General features: G+C 30.4%; 1 long non-coding RNA gene across 1 annotated transcript; it reads right to left on the bottom strand.

The window, feature by feature from the left end:
* Positions 1-6005: 6005 nt before the first annotated feature.
* On the bottom strand, positions 6006-8760 carry LOC132800618 (uncharacterized). The gene is made up of 3 exons (XR_009635816.1): positions 8559-8760; positions 7787-7844; positions 6006-6260 (listed from the first exon to the last, which is right to left on the bottom strand). It is a non-coding gene; the product is annotated as an uncharacterized LOC132800618 (long non-coding RNA).
* Between the last annotated feature and the right edge of the window lie 7278 nt (positions 8761-16038).

Genomic DNA, 16038 nt, shown 5'->3' on the forward strand with positions numbered 1-16038 from the left:
GTAATAAGCAAATACATCCTTTGGCTTTTGGAATTGAAGATAGAGAGATTGAGCAAACATATACACGATTTTTCAAAACCTGAAGGATGCTATTGGAGATTTCCTAGATTTGGTGTTTGTGAGTGACAGACACCCAGCTATTGAAAAGGCAATATGCAAAGTTTTTCTCAATGCATACCATGGACTGTGCACATACCACATAAGTAGAAATATTAAGGCAAATGGACATGTGAAAGACGATGATATAATAATATAATGTTTCATGCTCACAGTTAAAACATATTTGGTTGAAGATTTTAAGTTTTATATGGAGTAAATTGAGGCAAAACACAATAGGATTGCCCAGTACATTCGATCATGTGACCTTACAAGGTGGGCATATTCTCTTTCTCCATGTAGAAGGTGCAATATCATGACCACCAATATTGCAGAAAGCTTGAATGGTATTTTGCTAGATGCTAGAGAGATGCTAATAGTAGCATTGATTAAGCACATATGGGATTTGTTGCAAAGGTCGTTTTATGAACGACGTACTGTAGGTGTAAAATTGCTGAAGCCTGTGACTGACCATATGGAAGAGTAACTCAAACTCCACAATTTAGAGTCTATCGGACTACGTGTGAAGGCTATTAATACGTATGAGTTTCTTATGGAAGGTGGAAATTTGAAGGGAACAGTTAACCTCCAATCAAAAACATACTCATGCAAAGTCTTCGATCTTGATCAATATCCTTGTGATCTTTGTATTGCTGCCTGCAGAGAATGAAAAATTACACCTTATGGCATGTGTTCTCATTACTACACAGCGGATGCATATCGTACAGCTTATGCTGAGTCCATTTACACTGTATTAGATGAAAAACAATGGCATGCTTCGGATGATGTGTCAAGTCGTATTGTTCTTCCACCAAAATGGACAGGTAAGCGAGCTAGTAGGCCGAGGATGCAGCGTATACCATCTTAAGGTGAAGATGTTATTAGATGTAGATGTAACCGATGCCGTGATTTTGGACATTATAGGCAAATATGTACGAATCCATTGTCTTATGCTTCGAATTAGGAAGTTTTAATTTAGTGTTATGGTTTAATATCTTTTGATAATTATTTTGTATCATAGATATATTTTCTACTCGATGGTAATGCTTTTTTTATATTGTGATAATGGTGTAGAACGTATTAACAATTTTATTTTAAGAATTTAATCATAAATGAAAAGAGGCATTCTGGAAATGATTTTGAATCTTTAGTTTACAACAGATTTTTTGAAATGTCCAAATGATTTTGAAAAGAAAAACAAAATATATCATTTTTTTTCTTTTCTTTTAATTGGTTATTGATTTTAAAAGTCAATACATTATTTGTTAAATCCATCTTCATCTTATATAATATTTTGTCTCCACTCTCAAATTTTTTACCCCAATATTAATTTATTCATCTATTGAAAATTGATTTTCTAATTGGAGGAAATTAGTTTCCGACAGGAATAAATATATTTCGACAATTTCCGATAGGAGGAAATCTTTTTTGATAGGAGGAAAATGTTTCCGCTTGAAAGAAAATTTTTTTGACAGGTAGAAAATTTTCCACGAGCTTGAATTGAGCTGGATCTAAAGGGTTTGTGCAAAATGGAATTCTAGTAAACATGCCACATTTTGTAGAAGGTAAATTAGTTATCTTTACATCAAAATATCATTATCTTTACATTTAAAATACTAATATAAGAAAAAAGATGCATCTATAAACACGATGAAAGTAACAAAAACAAAGAAATAAAAATTATATTATGCTGTTCATGAATCAACCACCTAACTCATACGTTTAGTTCCTTGTTGTAAGCCTCATAACATACTTCTCTATATCCTCTCTCTCTCTCTCTCTCTCTCTCTCTCTCTTTCTCTATCTTTGTGAGTGTGTGTGTAATTTTCTTAGCATGCACTTGTAACTCTACAATCACAAATTTTGTGCTTCAATTTTCTGCTCGGTCCATCACTTGCTCTTCCAGTGCTGAAAGAAATAGAAAAATATTAGTAACAAAACTTAAATATTTATATATTTCTTAGTTTAACTAAAGTAAGTTAACTAAACCGAAATGAATTTTATAATAAAACATTTATTAATCACCATAATAATATCACCATACAACTCCGAAAATTTTTATCTACGAAATTATAACCTTAGTTGATACATGCCCTGAAAATTTGTAGATTCTAGCTTCTAGGAAAGAATAAAAGGCACCAAAAGCTTTAATAATAGTACAAAAACACTCAGGTTGCCATAGACATTTCGAAAATGAGCAAAGAATGAATAGAAGAAAAAAAAAAAATAAACCAAACTCCATACAACCAAAATAAAAAATAAAATCATGATCAATTTTATTATTACAAGAACTGTGAGAACTGCAAACCAAGTTACAACATTGACATGAAGCATTGCTTTTGTAGAATAATGATAATGGTAAGACAACAAACCTTCATAATAATAGACATTAAAAAGAAACCAGTGAGAGCAACAAATCACTAGATCAAATATCATCCACACTAGGTAACTGTGATCCAATAACCAAAAGAAGATCTAAAAATATCCTACAGAAACAATCAAAATCACCAGAAGAAAGGGCATTTTCGAGACTAACCAACTATTTTTTTTACTTATAATCCCTGACAATTAATTAGCAACACAACAAAAGGTACAAGCATGTTAAGCAGGAAAAAGATACCAAGAAGTTTCCCAAAGATCAAAAAAATCTATATGCAACGGTTGTAGTGAACCTTTCTTCAATAGCAAGGTTAAGATATATGCTTGGCAAGGAAATATTAGAATTTGTCTGCTACCTAGATTCAGTATTCTTAATCTCTCCAATGAAATTAAAAGTTTCAAAGAAAAATATGGGAGGGTCATGACAAAAGCAAAAACAAGAACAAGGCTTTTGCTATATTCAACTTCTGTATCTACTCTGATGAGATTTTAAAAAGTCAAAATAAGACTTGATAGAAAATAAATTACTTAATCATCCAATTGTTTTATTTTATCAAGATTCTAAAAACAAGCAATCATATAATTTGTACTCATCACTGAAGTTATTTTCAATCATATTGCAGAATAGATTTATCTTCAAGGTAAGAAGATAGTGAAATGTTCTGAGAACTTACAACATTTGTATGAACAATTCCAGGTGATACACAAACTACACTAATACCACCTTCTGCAAGCAGCCGCTTATGGAAAACACTACTAAACATAACCTGCAATAAACAGATCACCTTTATATGAGCTAATGAAAAGGATCCAAATAGAGCAAGCATAATCTTCATGATGCTGATAAGGAATTTCCGTGGCCACACATAGACACTTTATTTTTCTAGGCAAAAAAATGATACATCAATTTAAAGGTGCCAGGGGCTGCAACAAACTTATTTGAAAAAAAAAAAATACACTAGAGAATAAAGTTGGAACCAATTTCATTATCAAACAAAATAACAATCACAATAAATTATTCCATACTTTCATGATAAAGTGGGAACTACTTTCATTATCAAACATAGAAACCAATTTCATTATCAAACAAATAACAATCACAATAAATTATTCCTTACTTTCATGATAAAGTTGGAACTACTTTCATTATCAAACATATGGTCTTTAGAGGATGAGTAATGCAAAAAAAAAAAAACAAAAAAAAACAAAAAAAACAAAAAAAACAAAAAAAACAAAAAACAAAAAAAACAAAAAACAAAAAACAAAAAACAAAAAACAAAAAACAAAAAACAAAAAACAAAAAACAAAAAACAAAAAACAAAAAACAAAAAACAAAAAACAAAAAACAAAAAACAAAAAAAACAAAAACAGAAAAAAATAAAAAAACGACTAACATTGCATCGGTTTGTTCGCGTCAATTGAGCATAAAAAGGGATAATCCTCAAATTCTTAAAGACAAAGCAAAAGACCTTAGATCAATCCTAGATGTAAAACCTCTTTTGAAAATTTCCCTCAAACACCATTCATTGTTTTCCCAAACAAATGACCAAAGAGTAGCAAAAGTTGCAACCCAGTATATACCTACCATATAAGTTGAGCTAAATTGTTTAACAATTTTATGATAAATAAACTAATTGATTTCCAAGCATTCTTTACTTCATATCTCATATTTGACAGAACATTAGATCATCCACTTCTAAGAGATATAAAAATAGAAGTTGTGGGATTGAAATGTGCACAGATATTACCCTTTTAGAACTTAAAGTGACAAACATTGTAGTCCTAAGTTGGAAAGGTCATGTGACTCACTTTCAACTAGTACACACACAATGACTCAGCTTCTATTCCCACTTCCAAACCTTTGCAGAAAACCAATGAAACCCATAGAACCCATGATACTGCAGAAATTGAACAATTTGAAAGAAACAAAATATACAATTTTGTTAACTAAACAGACCTACGCACATGACTAGAAATTGGTCAATTTTGTTCTGTTCTTCTTAGTTGGGGTGGGCGGGTTCGACTAGAAATGCTATGCTTACACACAAGACTACCCCTCTTCTTGAAAGCTTCACGGGGGCCGCTTTACGACGACGGATGACCGCCACTAGGGGGTTCATTGCACAAGGCCCTTGAGGAAAAGCTTTATCTAGCGAATAGAAGATGCTCAGCTCCACACATTGATGTTTTCATAAGGAAGCCATCGAAGGCTTTCCATAAATTGGGATTTTACCGTAGAAGGATCAAATTGTATCCGAGGAACAGGGGGATACAAAATTGGTAGTTGTGGCGGCACTTGCAATTGCGGTGACGACTGGAGAGGTCGGAGTATAGAGATCAACGACGACAATGGTGTGTCTCTCCTCTACCTTTGGGTGGCGACCATGATCGTGATTTTTAAAAGGGAAACTAGAAAGGAAACCCTAGCTGCGTTTTGAAAGCCTAAGAGAGGGACCAAAAAAAAAAAAAAAAAAAACGAAAAGAACAAAGGGGGCGTTTGGTACGCCGGACAGGTCCGGATCCGACAGCGTCGGATAGGATCAAACAGGATAGGATAGGATAGTTAGTGCAATACTATGTTTGGCATAATTCCAAACTGAATGGTGGACTAATTATACCATGTTTGGTGCAGAATCAGACTAGATAGGACTATTTTGTAATTATATTTTTAATTATTTTTTAAAAAATAAAAATTTTAAAAGTTAAATTTATATGAAAAAAAAAATTATTATATCTAATTAAGGTTGTACATTTATATATTTATATATACATGAAAAATATGCAAAATTTATTGGGTACACCCACAAATTATATTAATATATAACTTTAGAAATAGTTAAAATTAACTTAAAACATAGTACGCCATAAATAATAATTAATTAAAAATAAATATATTTTAATGGTATGCATAAGACAATTGAATATTTTTGTCAACCCATATATTACATTAATATATTGTTTCCAAAACCAATAATCTTGATTACAACTAAATATACAAATAAATATATTACTTGTATAGAAATGGTGAATATAACAATATATGGATGAAGTGGCTGGACCATTTTTAGAATGTTTTTATTTTATTGGAATATTTATTTGATTAATTACTTCTGTAAAAAGTAATTATTATTTGTATTTGAATGAAGTGGCTAAATTTCTAATTTAATTGGAAGAATTACTTAAATACCGTTTCGATTGATAAATTTTTTTCACATTCATCCATCTTTTTTGGATGTGAAATGTAGTAATAAGGATAATTCTCAATGTAGTAATATTAAGCTACCATCAATTATGTTTGGTAATTCATGAAAAGAACTTTGGAAAACTGTTTTAATGGTTTTTAACTGGTTTTGGTTTTTTTTTTAATTTCTTTTATTCTTTTTTTCTAAGAACAGGAGTTTTTTTAAAGCAAAAACAAAAACAATAACAAAGCAACCAAACAGGCTTGTATATATCAAATACAATATATTTATTAGAAGCAAAAGGAATCGGAGGGACCATATTTCAACAATTCCAATCATAGCCATGCAATATCAATTATAAGAAATAAATCCAAAATCTCGACATTTTATAAAATCTGTCAATCATATACATACTGTAATTACTTATTGTGAGAAGAATAAAATATCCTTAATTTAAGAATTGTCGAAGTACACTTAACACCTGAAACAGAGAGGTCATAATGCCTCATTTTCTCAAAAAATGGTTCAGCAAGACAAATGACATGATAATCCCATAGAATTACTCCACCTGCTCTATTGCTAGCCTTTTGTCCATAATTGAATCTACAATACCATGAATGCACAACAAGAACCAACATCTTATTTTAAACTCGGAGAGTACATGATATAATTATTCAATTCAACCAAATCAAAATCACCACCGCAATGATAAATCTCCAATAGATGTCAACGAAGAATAGATAGTGGTGGCTCCTATGCTTCAACCCAAGCAAACTGTAGTACATTATATATATTAAAAAAATGGTGCTAGATTTAATTAGTAGATTGTAGGACAATATTTCTCTGTTTTGTTTCCGCTTCTCCAATTGTAATTGTCATATAATAGGTAATAATATAAACACATTCTGCACTTGCCAAAAATTTATCACAATGGTGATTGTTATCTTACCTGTTCCTAAAAAGGATTCAAGATTAAAGGTTTGAAAACAATTTTTTTTTTCCCCTAGACATATGTTTTTGTTATAATAGTTTTCGATTGGATGCTATCGGACAACGGTAAATTCCCAATTACACGTAATCTATATGAAAATTAAGAAAAGATTAGATTGAATACATCCACTATAAGAGAGTGGATAAATAGAAACAAATAGGAGAGTGATGGGCATGGATAGGGGAATTGAATAGAGGCTAAAAAACAAAAAAAAAAAAAAAAAAAAAGGCAGCAATGCCCATATCCATCCCCAAAGCTGGATGGCAATAAGCCAAAACCAGCAATGGGATAAAGGAAAATGCAAATTAAGAGTGAAGACTCTCCATTTCATGTTTATCTTTAAGCCATGCTATGAAAGACTACAGCTCATAGAATGGGTTTGATTCAAAGAGAGAAAAGAAAGTGAGAGATTGAGACGTCACATTAATTAGCCCCAATTTATGCACCAATTTACAACAATTTCTTTCATTGAACACCAAAAGAATATCAAACATAAAGAAAGATAAAGCAACAAATAAAAAGAAAAAGATAAATGTGATTTCATCATAGTTAAACCTGAATCTACCATTAATTATACTTGTTGCCAAATGAGCAGCAACACATAAACACATAAATTTTCAACACAATCAAACAATACAAATAAAAAGAGCCAATGACAAACCTGTGAAATCAAAGCATGAGGTCTAAACCTCCAGCCAAATACACCATTCACATAACAAGGTATATAGCAATATTCAACTCAATAAACTCCAATATACCATATATATTGTAATGAAGATTACTTACGGAGTGCCAGAGAGATTCTCCATGTCTACAAGGTAACTTGACATCTTTTCGAATCAAATTATAAATGTTAAATATATATGCTTAAATCTATACACATTAAGAAGAAGTTTTCAAAATAGAAGTGCACTCTTATATCAACTATCTCTGTAGTTTCTGGTAAGTTTTCAAACCATCGGAACACCATACAGCAACAAAACCAAGAAAACCATACTTCCAGAACAAAGAATTCGAACAAAACCCAAAAATAAAAACAGAAAACATAAATTCTTACTACCAGGTATGTGAAAAAGAAATTGACAGCCACAAATTTCAACTGAAACCATTTAGCCGAAGTAAATGAAGATTCTTTTACCTTCTTACCGTTGTTCAGCCTTCTTCCTCAATATGAACAAAAGGCAATTTCTCATTAACTGTAAAAGATCCCAACCAAAAAAAAAAAAAAAAAAAAAGAAAACAAAATTATTTCAGTCGAGATATAGATGACCCACATAACAATTTTTCTACAATGCATAATCACATAAAACCAAATAACTATGCCAGATCGAAGAAGGAGATGAACGACGAAGAAGAAATTTTTTTCTAGAAATATGTACTACCAGATCGAAGAAGAAGAAGAAATAAAATCGCAGAAAAAAATGCCAGAACGAAGAAGAAGAAATTTTTTTTTTAGAAATATGTACTACCAGATCGAAGAAGAAGAAGAAATAAAATCACAGAAAAAAAAAGGCCAGATCAAAGAAGATGAAGAAGAACAAAGAAGAGGAATATGGCAGATGGAAAAAGGAAATAAATGAAAAACGAAGAAAAAAGAAGCAGATGACAGCAGATCGAAGAAGAAGAAGAAGAAGAATATAGGTGAAGAAGAAGAAGAAGAAGAAGGAGAACGGAGAAGAAGAAGAAGAAAATTTTTTTTCCTAGAAATACGTAATGCCAGATAGAAGAAGAAGATGAAATAAAATAGCATAAAAAAAAGATATATGCCAGATTGAAGAAAAGGAATATGAGCAGATCTAAGCCCTAAAAAAGAAATAAACTGAAAAATGAAGAAGAAGAAGCAGACGAACAATGAGAAGAGGAAGAAGAAGAAGAAGGAAAAATCATGGATTCAAGAAGAAGAATACTACCCACGAGCTTGATCTGGCCAGAGATACACAGGAGACACCAACGAGAGCTTTCGATGAGCTTTGGACAGAAATCTGAGCCAGGGGGAAGGACGGGTTAGCTTAATCCTCCTCTAGGCGTATTATTCCACTGTAGCGGTTAAGTTATCTGCTTCTTTATTTGCCTCTACCAAACAGTGGATTGGGACACAATCCTATCCAATTTGGTAAAACAAACACGCCCAAAAGGAAAAAACATGTGTTTTGATATAGAACAAAAACAAAAAATAAAAGAAAAGAATAAAAAAAAAAACTTAATGAAAGGTATTTTGGTCCAGATGAATTAAAAATGGGTTATTTTTTTAAATATATATATATATATATATTTGTTTTTCACTATTTTTCAATTTTGGATCCGTTGGGTGGTTAGTTTTCAAAAAATTCCCATGTAAAATCTTGATTATTTCTTCCTTCTATTTGGATTGGACCCATTCTTACAGTCTACTTTGGTCCCCTTATTTCTTCCTTCTATTTGGATTGGACCCATTCTTACAATCTACTGCCGATGGTAGTGGACCCTCAACTTATCCATTAGGGCCTTGACCTCTTTTAGTTTATTGCATGTAAAATCTAAATCATTGGCAAGCAAATCACTAGCATTGCTAAAGTCTGGAATATTTACTCCAAGATTTAGCGTATGAAGCTTTGGATTTAGGATTATGAATGAGTAGGAAAGTATTTTCGTTTACATGTACTAATAAACTAATAAGCATAATATTTGAGGAATATGTATAAAACCAATTTATACAAAGAACGTGATAAAAAGTACAAATTTTGACATGAATGTGATAAAAGTACATACTTTGATAAAATTAAATAAGAAGTACATATTTTGACATGAATGTCATAAAACAAAAGTATGTATTTTGATAAAATTAAGTAAGAGAACAAGCAAGTGAATTCTGCACAGTTACGATATGGAATAAAAATAGTTTATATTTAAAGAGATTTTTTTTTTCTTTTTTCCTCAGCAAGCCATAAAAATTATTTTGTAAATAAGTATAGATTTTTTTGTTGTTCTGATTATATAATTCTTGTGTATTGACTAATTTGTATATTAAATCGTTGATATTGTAAATGATTATTGTTTTTTAAAATTGTAAATAATGAATATTATATAACTAAAAAATGAGTAAAAAAAAATTATAACTTTATTCAGTAATCGTGACTTTAATAAGTAAGAGATGACTAAAAAATAAGATAAGTGAGGACAATAAAGTATTAAAACTAACAAAAGGTAGGGAAAAAAAATAAAAAATAAAAAGGAAAAAAGGTGGGTAAAACTGCACTGGTGGTGTGTGGGAGTGAAATGCGGGGACACACTTCTTAGTTGAAGTTGAGGAGGCTTTGTTTCGTAAAGAAGGAAGAATACTTGTGCAAGAATTAGTATGCCAATTTTTCACAGCCAAAAAAACAAAAACAAAATTGAAAAATAGTATGCTAATCTTTTTGTTTGAATACTAATTTAATTTAATCTACAGAAATGTTAAAAATAGTTACAATCTTGGAATCATGCTGACCTCCGGAATGCATTTGTAGAAATTGATTAGACAAGTACAAGCACTAGTGTTTTTTCACTGCCTCAGCACATTTACATGTTGCAAGCCAAGTTTTGTTATTGTTGTCTAAGCAGAAACTGAAGTGTATCTACTCCTTGTCCATGATCGATAACCCATGGTCCATTACATATACTTCACATGTGAACTATTCTTGCCACTTTGGCTCTACACTAACCTAGAAGATTCCCAATTCCACCACCCACAAATCATCATGCCCATTAGACCATGCACAAGCTAGTAATTGTTTGTCTCTCTCTCCGCTCAAGTATTTAGTATTGCTAGCAATCGAACACCAAAAAAAAAAAAAAAAAAAAGAAAAAAAAAGAAAAAAGGAACTGTTGTTGCCCATTATAGGATATATAAGAAACCTCTCACCAATGACCAATTCCATGTTTTCTAATCATGTTTAATGATGAATATTTGCAAAACATCTTTACCCTAAAAAAATTAAAAAACATATTTAATTAGTATCTTTATATTTGCGGCTATAGTTCATGGATCTTTTAATTTGAAATGTGATATATTCCTCCATCCCCAAAAACCAAAAAAAAAAACACAATCATGTAGTAAGGTGGAAATGTCCTGAATGTGACTGCATTTGTATCTGGCCATTTTTAAACTGTACATGATGTAATAACGTCTGTTAGATGTTGACGCAATGGTAAAAGCCACATTTTCTTTTAATAATGATTTAGAATTTAAATCTTCTAATTCTATATATATAAATGCATTATAATATATACTAGATAGGATTAATTCCAATTTAATACCTTATACTTTGGTATAAGGCCAAATTGTATATTTAGTTTTTCATATTTAAAATGTTTAATATTAGATTTTCAATTTATTTCACATTTATCTAATTTTCAAATTTATTATTAAATTGACTAATAGAAAGCTTAAAAATTTATAATATTAATTAGTTTTCTCAATTTACAAAGTAGAAGGGAAAAAAATTGATTACTAAGAAAATTAGTTAGTTTTCTCAATTTTTAATTTTTTTCTCACCCAATTTAAGAGTTAATTTGGTAACTAAACAAATGTGAGGCAAATTATAAATTGAGGGCTTAATATGAAACATTTTAAATTTAAGGGTTCGATATGTAATCTAACCAAAGTACAAGATACTAAATTGCAATTCACCTTATTATTATATAATAGCAATTAATATAAATTGTAGATAATATTACTACTCATCACCTATATATATGAAATTTTGCCAGAAAATCTGTAATCCCCCACCATAACATGTGCATTACCAATTTTTTGGCGACAATAGACTCATGTTGCAAGATGATAGTACTAGTCTTCACATCAATTTTGATATTAAGAATCTTATTTAGTGTGGTTGTAGACAATGGTGAGACAAGAAAAAAAATTTTGAGGAGCACTATTATATATTATGGTTCGATTATTCTCTAATTTTAATTCATAGATGGAAAATATTCAAACATATGGAAAATGAAAATTTTTTTTTTTTGGTAATATTATAGTCCATTGGTTATTAACCAAACTGAATAGAGTTAATTAATAATTTTTTTCAACTTTTTATAATTTTTTTTTGTTTTTTCCAATTTTTTTTTATAGGAAAATATGATTTTAATACTTAAACTAATGTATTTTGGCATCTACAACAGCCACGTTAGAATTCAATTTAAAATAAATATATATACTTTTTTTTGATCTTTGATCACAAGGTGTTCCTAAACCTAATCAGCCTAATCCCTATACGAGAATTAAAACATTAATAAATATTTTATTTGTTAGTAAAAACTACTTTAACTTAAACCTAACAATAGCATTTATCTCCGTGCGATACACAAAATATATAACCATAATAGATTATTTAATCATAACAAATGATGTTAAATATAATATGTAATAATTAATAATATTTAAAAATTTATTTAAAAAGTTTTATTACTAATAAGTATTTGGATTTTTTTTTTCAATCCATGTTATAAAAATTTGTCAAGAATTATAAATTTATTGGTATATATAGTACTATTCAATTATGAAATTCAAATTCAAAAATTATCTATACAAATTACCTATATATGATTTTTTTTCCATCTACAACAGCCATGTTGGAATTCAATTTAAAATAAATATATAGACTTTTGTCGATCTTTGATCACAAAGTGTTCCTAAACCTAATCGGCCTAATCCCTATTCGAGAATCAAAACATTAATAAATATTTTATTCGTTTGTAAAGACTACTTTAACTTGAACCTGACATTTGAGAAGGCAAAATTCTTGTAGTTGTAGTTTGCTACCAACTGTTGGTAAATTACATAAATATACTTGAGGTAAGGGGAAAAAAAAGTTCCAAATTTATATAGGGATTAATCAAAGAAACTCAACGGAAAACTATAAAAAAAATAATAAAAATGTATCCATAATCACAATTAAAAGAATTAACTCCTCTACAAATAATTATTATAATTACAGATAAGTATATTAAAACGATATTATAATTTTAAAAAATTATTGATAAATATTACATATATATATATATATATAAAGATTGTGATTATAAATAAGTGATGTAAAAATTAAAACGAGAAAAATGGGAAATGAATTTGAAAAGTCAATTACAGATAATGTGGGAACAATTTGAGATCGGGCATACTTATATTTTGAAAGGCTACATTGGTAAATGAAAATATAATATTAAAAACCATGTAAAAGCCAAAAATATTTGAGGAGGGCATGTGGGTATACGCATGTTAAAAGAGAAAATATGTACTTGAGCCGTTGCCTTAAAAATTAATATTATTATAGATTAATATTGCACAATATTTTCAACGAATAACATCGTTATAGTCTAATAAAAAAGAAAAAAAAAAAAAAGATGTTGAATATAAGCATGTGGATATGAATAATGTGTCCAAAAGAAATTGTACAAGATGTATAATGTATGACTAACACGTCTAGGAATAAAAGAAGAGTAAAATTCGTTAATATGTTGTGTATAAAGAGAGGATAAGAATCCAAAACGCATGGTCTTACAAAGATAATAAATGTCTATCCAAAACAGATATGTATACTTTTGAAAGATGTGTGCCATAAAAGTGATATGGTTGTCTAAGTATACAAAATTGACAAAAGCATGCAATATAGGAGAGATGGCTCGGATGCAGCGGTGAAAAATGGTGAAAGCATGATTGGTATTGTGGCCAGAAACTTCAAAGGAGAAGTTCTAAAAATCTGGTCTATTCCTTTTCAGTCAGAAAATCCAGAACTTGCTGAAGCGTTTGGAATCTTCCAAGGCTTGATAAAGGCAAAAGAGGAGGGATGGTCCAATGTGTGGTGCGAGTCTGATGCTAAGAGAATCATCCACAGTTTGGAAAGTAATGACATGCAGGACCTTCATTGGATGGCTGAGGGAGTTTTTAATGAAATCATTCAGCTGAAGAGCCGGTTCCAGGAACTCAAGTTCGTTTGGACTCCGAGAGAATTAAATTTTTTAGCCCATTTTGTTTGTAACTGGTGCATTAGGAACAACATATCAGGGTCTCTGTCTAGCACCGATCTTCATAGTGTTTTCTTGTCTTTTGTTTCCTAGGAGCGTGGTTTTTAAACCACCTCGTTTTGTAAGCTTCTTGCAAGCTTGTTTTCTGGGTTTTGGTCATATATAAAACATGTTTTCTAGCCAAAAAAAAAAAAAAATAGTATATTGTGTAAAGGAGAGTAAATGTTCTAATGGTAAATACTGCAGGGACTTTTAAAAGTGAAATTTGGATTTATGACATAAAATCAAGTACGAGTGATAAATTCAATGTTTAAGCATGAGCATTCAAAGTCTAAAAAACGTGCTATGAAGCAAATTTAAAGAGTAGAACGCAAAATTATAAAAAAATTCAGAAACTATTAAAAACTACTTAATTACTGCTAATTAATTAGTTAACAATGAAGATGGAGCGTTCGTAATTATATACAGCATTTTACTGAAGAATTATAAATTTGTTATTTTTTATTTTTGGATCAAAACAATAAATTGTTATGTAAATACGCATATTGCATAACTAAATAGATTCATAATTTGGGTTTGCCACTAATTTTGTCAATTTCCTTCTTAAATTTTTGTTTGCCACTTTAAATATGGATAGAAAAATGCTGCAAATTTTTCTATCATTCAAACCACCGATTGTATGATAATTATATTATTATTTTATTATTCATCTCAGCTCCAGCTCCAAGTTAATCAAGTTAAAAAGGTGGTAATCTTGCCATCTTGTGCAAACCAAAATCTACCAAAGTTTGCACCCTTTTTTTTTTTCTTTTTTCGTTAAAATAAATATTTTGTTAAATGACCTAATGCAATATTTATGTCTATATTTTATGTTCCTTTTAATGTCTTTTGAATACCTAAGTTTTATTATATTTAGCTTAGGAATTGTCTTTTTGTTGGGTATTGGTTTTATTTTGTAAAATAGTTATGTATTGGAAACAGTGTTTCCAGCAACATAGGTCTATTGTTGGGGCTGGCATTCTCTAAGCTTTTAGAATGAGTTCATAATTTTTGGATATGTTGTAGTAGACATGTAAATGAAAATATAGAAAAAAGAAATACTCAAAAAGGCCTTGGGAAGCCCAAGATATGCAAGTTGCAAGTTGGCATAACCGCTGAGATTTCCAACAGTTATGGCCCACGGATTTGAGATAAATTGGAGGCCTTACCCAATTCTTTTGGACTTGGTCTTCTGCAGATTCATCCTTGATATTTGAATATGCCACATGCCAAAATTCAAGCAATTTGGATGAAGATATCCCAGCCTTCCATATGGTCAAAGTAGTGGTACAGGATTAGGTGGAGACAGTTTTTTAAATTAAAAATCTCACCAACTCTTGTCATGATTATGCACTCTTATGTGAAGCTGAGGGTTGAACGTTATGTATCATAATTTTGAGTGGAAAATGTGTAAATTTTGAATTTTAAAGACTTCCATTTGGTCCCACACACACCTCACATGTATGAAACAAGTTTTGTATCTATATATGCAACAAATGAATGAAAAACAAAGATGAATTAGTGTGCTGCCTAGTTTTGTGTGTCCTACTCTAACATCTTCTCTTCTTCTTCATCTTCTTCTTTTTCCTTCAAAACAAAAACCCTAACAATTCTAAATATCACCATACCAAAAACAAACACAAAAATTACCTAAACATCAAACCAAAAATCGGATTAAAGGTTGTGCACAAGACTAACACCTTGTGTATAACACTCTTGGCCAAGTAAACCTAAAACCACACCAAACTCCAACATGGTATCAGAGGTTTGTTTGAACCATTGAGGGACCTTGTGAGCTTTCTTTCTAGCCTATTTTCTTGTGAGAGAACCCCCCATTTCATTCCTTTCATTTTTGATTTGAAGTAGTACAAAAATCTAGCTAGAAAACTCACCAAAAATCCAACCCAAGAGCCATTTTCTTCCAAAATCCGATTTTATGTCATGGCTTCTCAAAGTTTTGCACCTCTCGCTTCACCAAAATTTAAGGGCCAAAATTACTCCATTTGAAGCATAAAGATGAAAGTCTGCCTACAAGCCTTTGGACTTTGGGATGTGATAGACGAAGATTATGAAGTTGAGGAGTTGAGAGCAAATGCCACACAAGCATAAAGACTTGCATATGAGACTGAGATAGCTAAAGGATTCAAGGCCTTGACAGCCCTTCATTCTTCGGTGAGTGACTCCATCTTCATTAGAATCATGTCTTGTACAAGTGCTAGAGAAGTTTGGTTAAAGTTGCAAGAAGAATTTCAAGAAAACACTAGAACAAGACAAATGCAAATTTTAAACTTAAGAAGAGAGTTTGAAACAATTAAAATGAAAGAAAATGAGTTGGTTAAGGACTTCACCGATAGACTACTAAAGGTTGTG

This window comes from Ziziphus jujuba, chromosome 2, assembly GCF_031755915.1.
Source record: "Ziziphus jujuba cultivar Dongzao chromosome 2, ASM3175591v1".
NCBI classification, from domain to species: Eukaryota; Viridiplantae; Streptophyta; class Magnoliopsida; order Rosales; family Rhamnaceae; genus Ziziphus; species Ziziphus jujuba.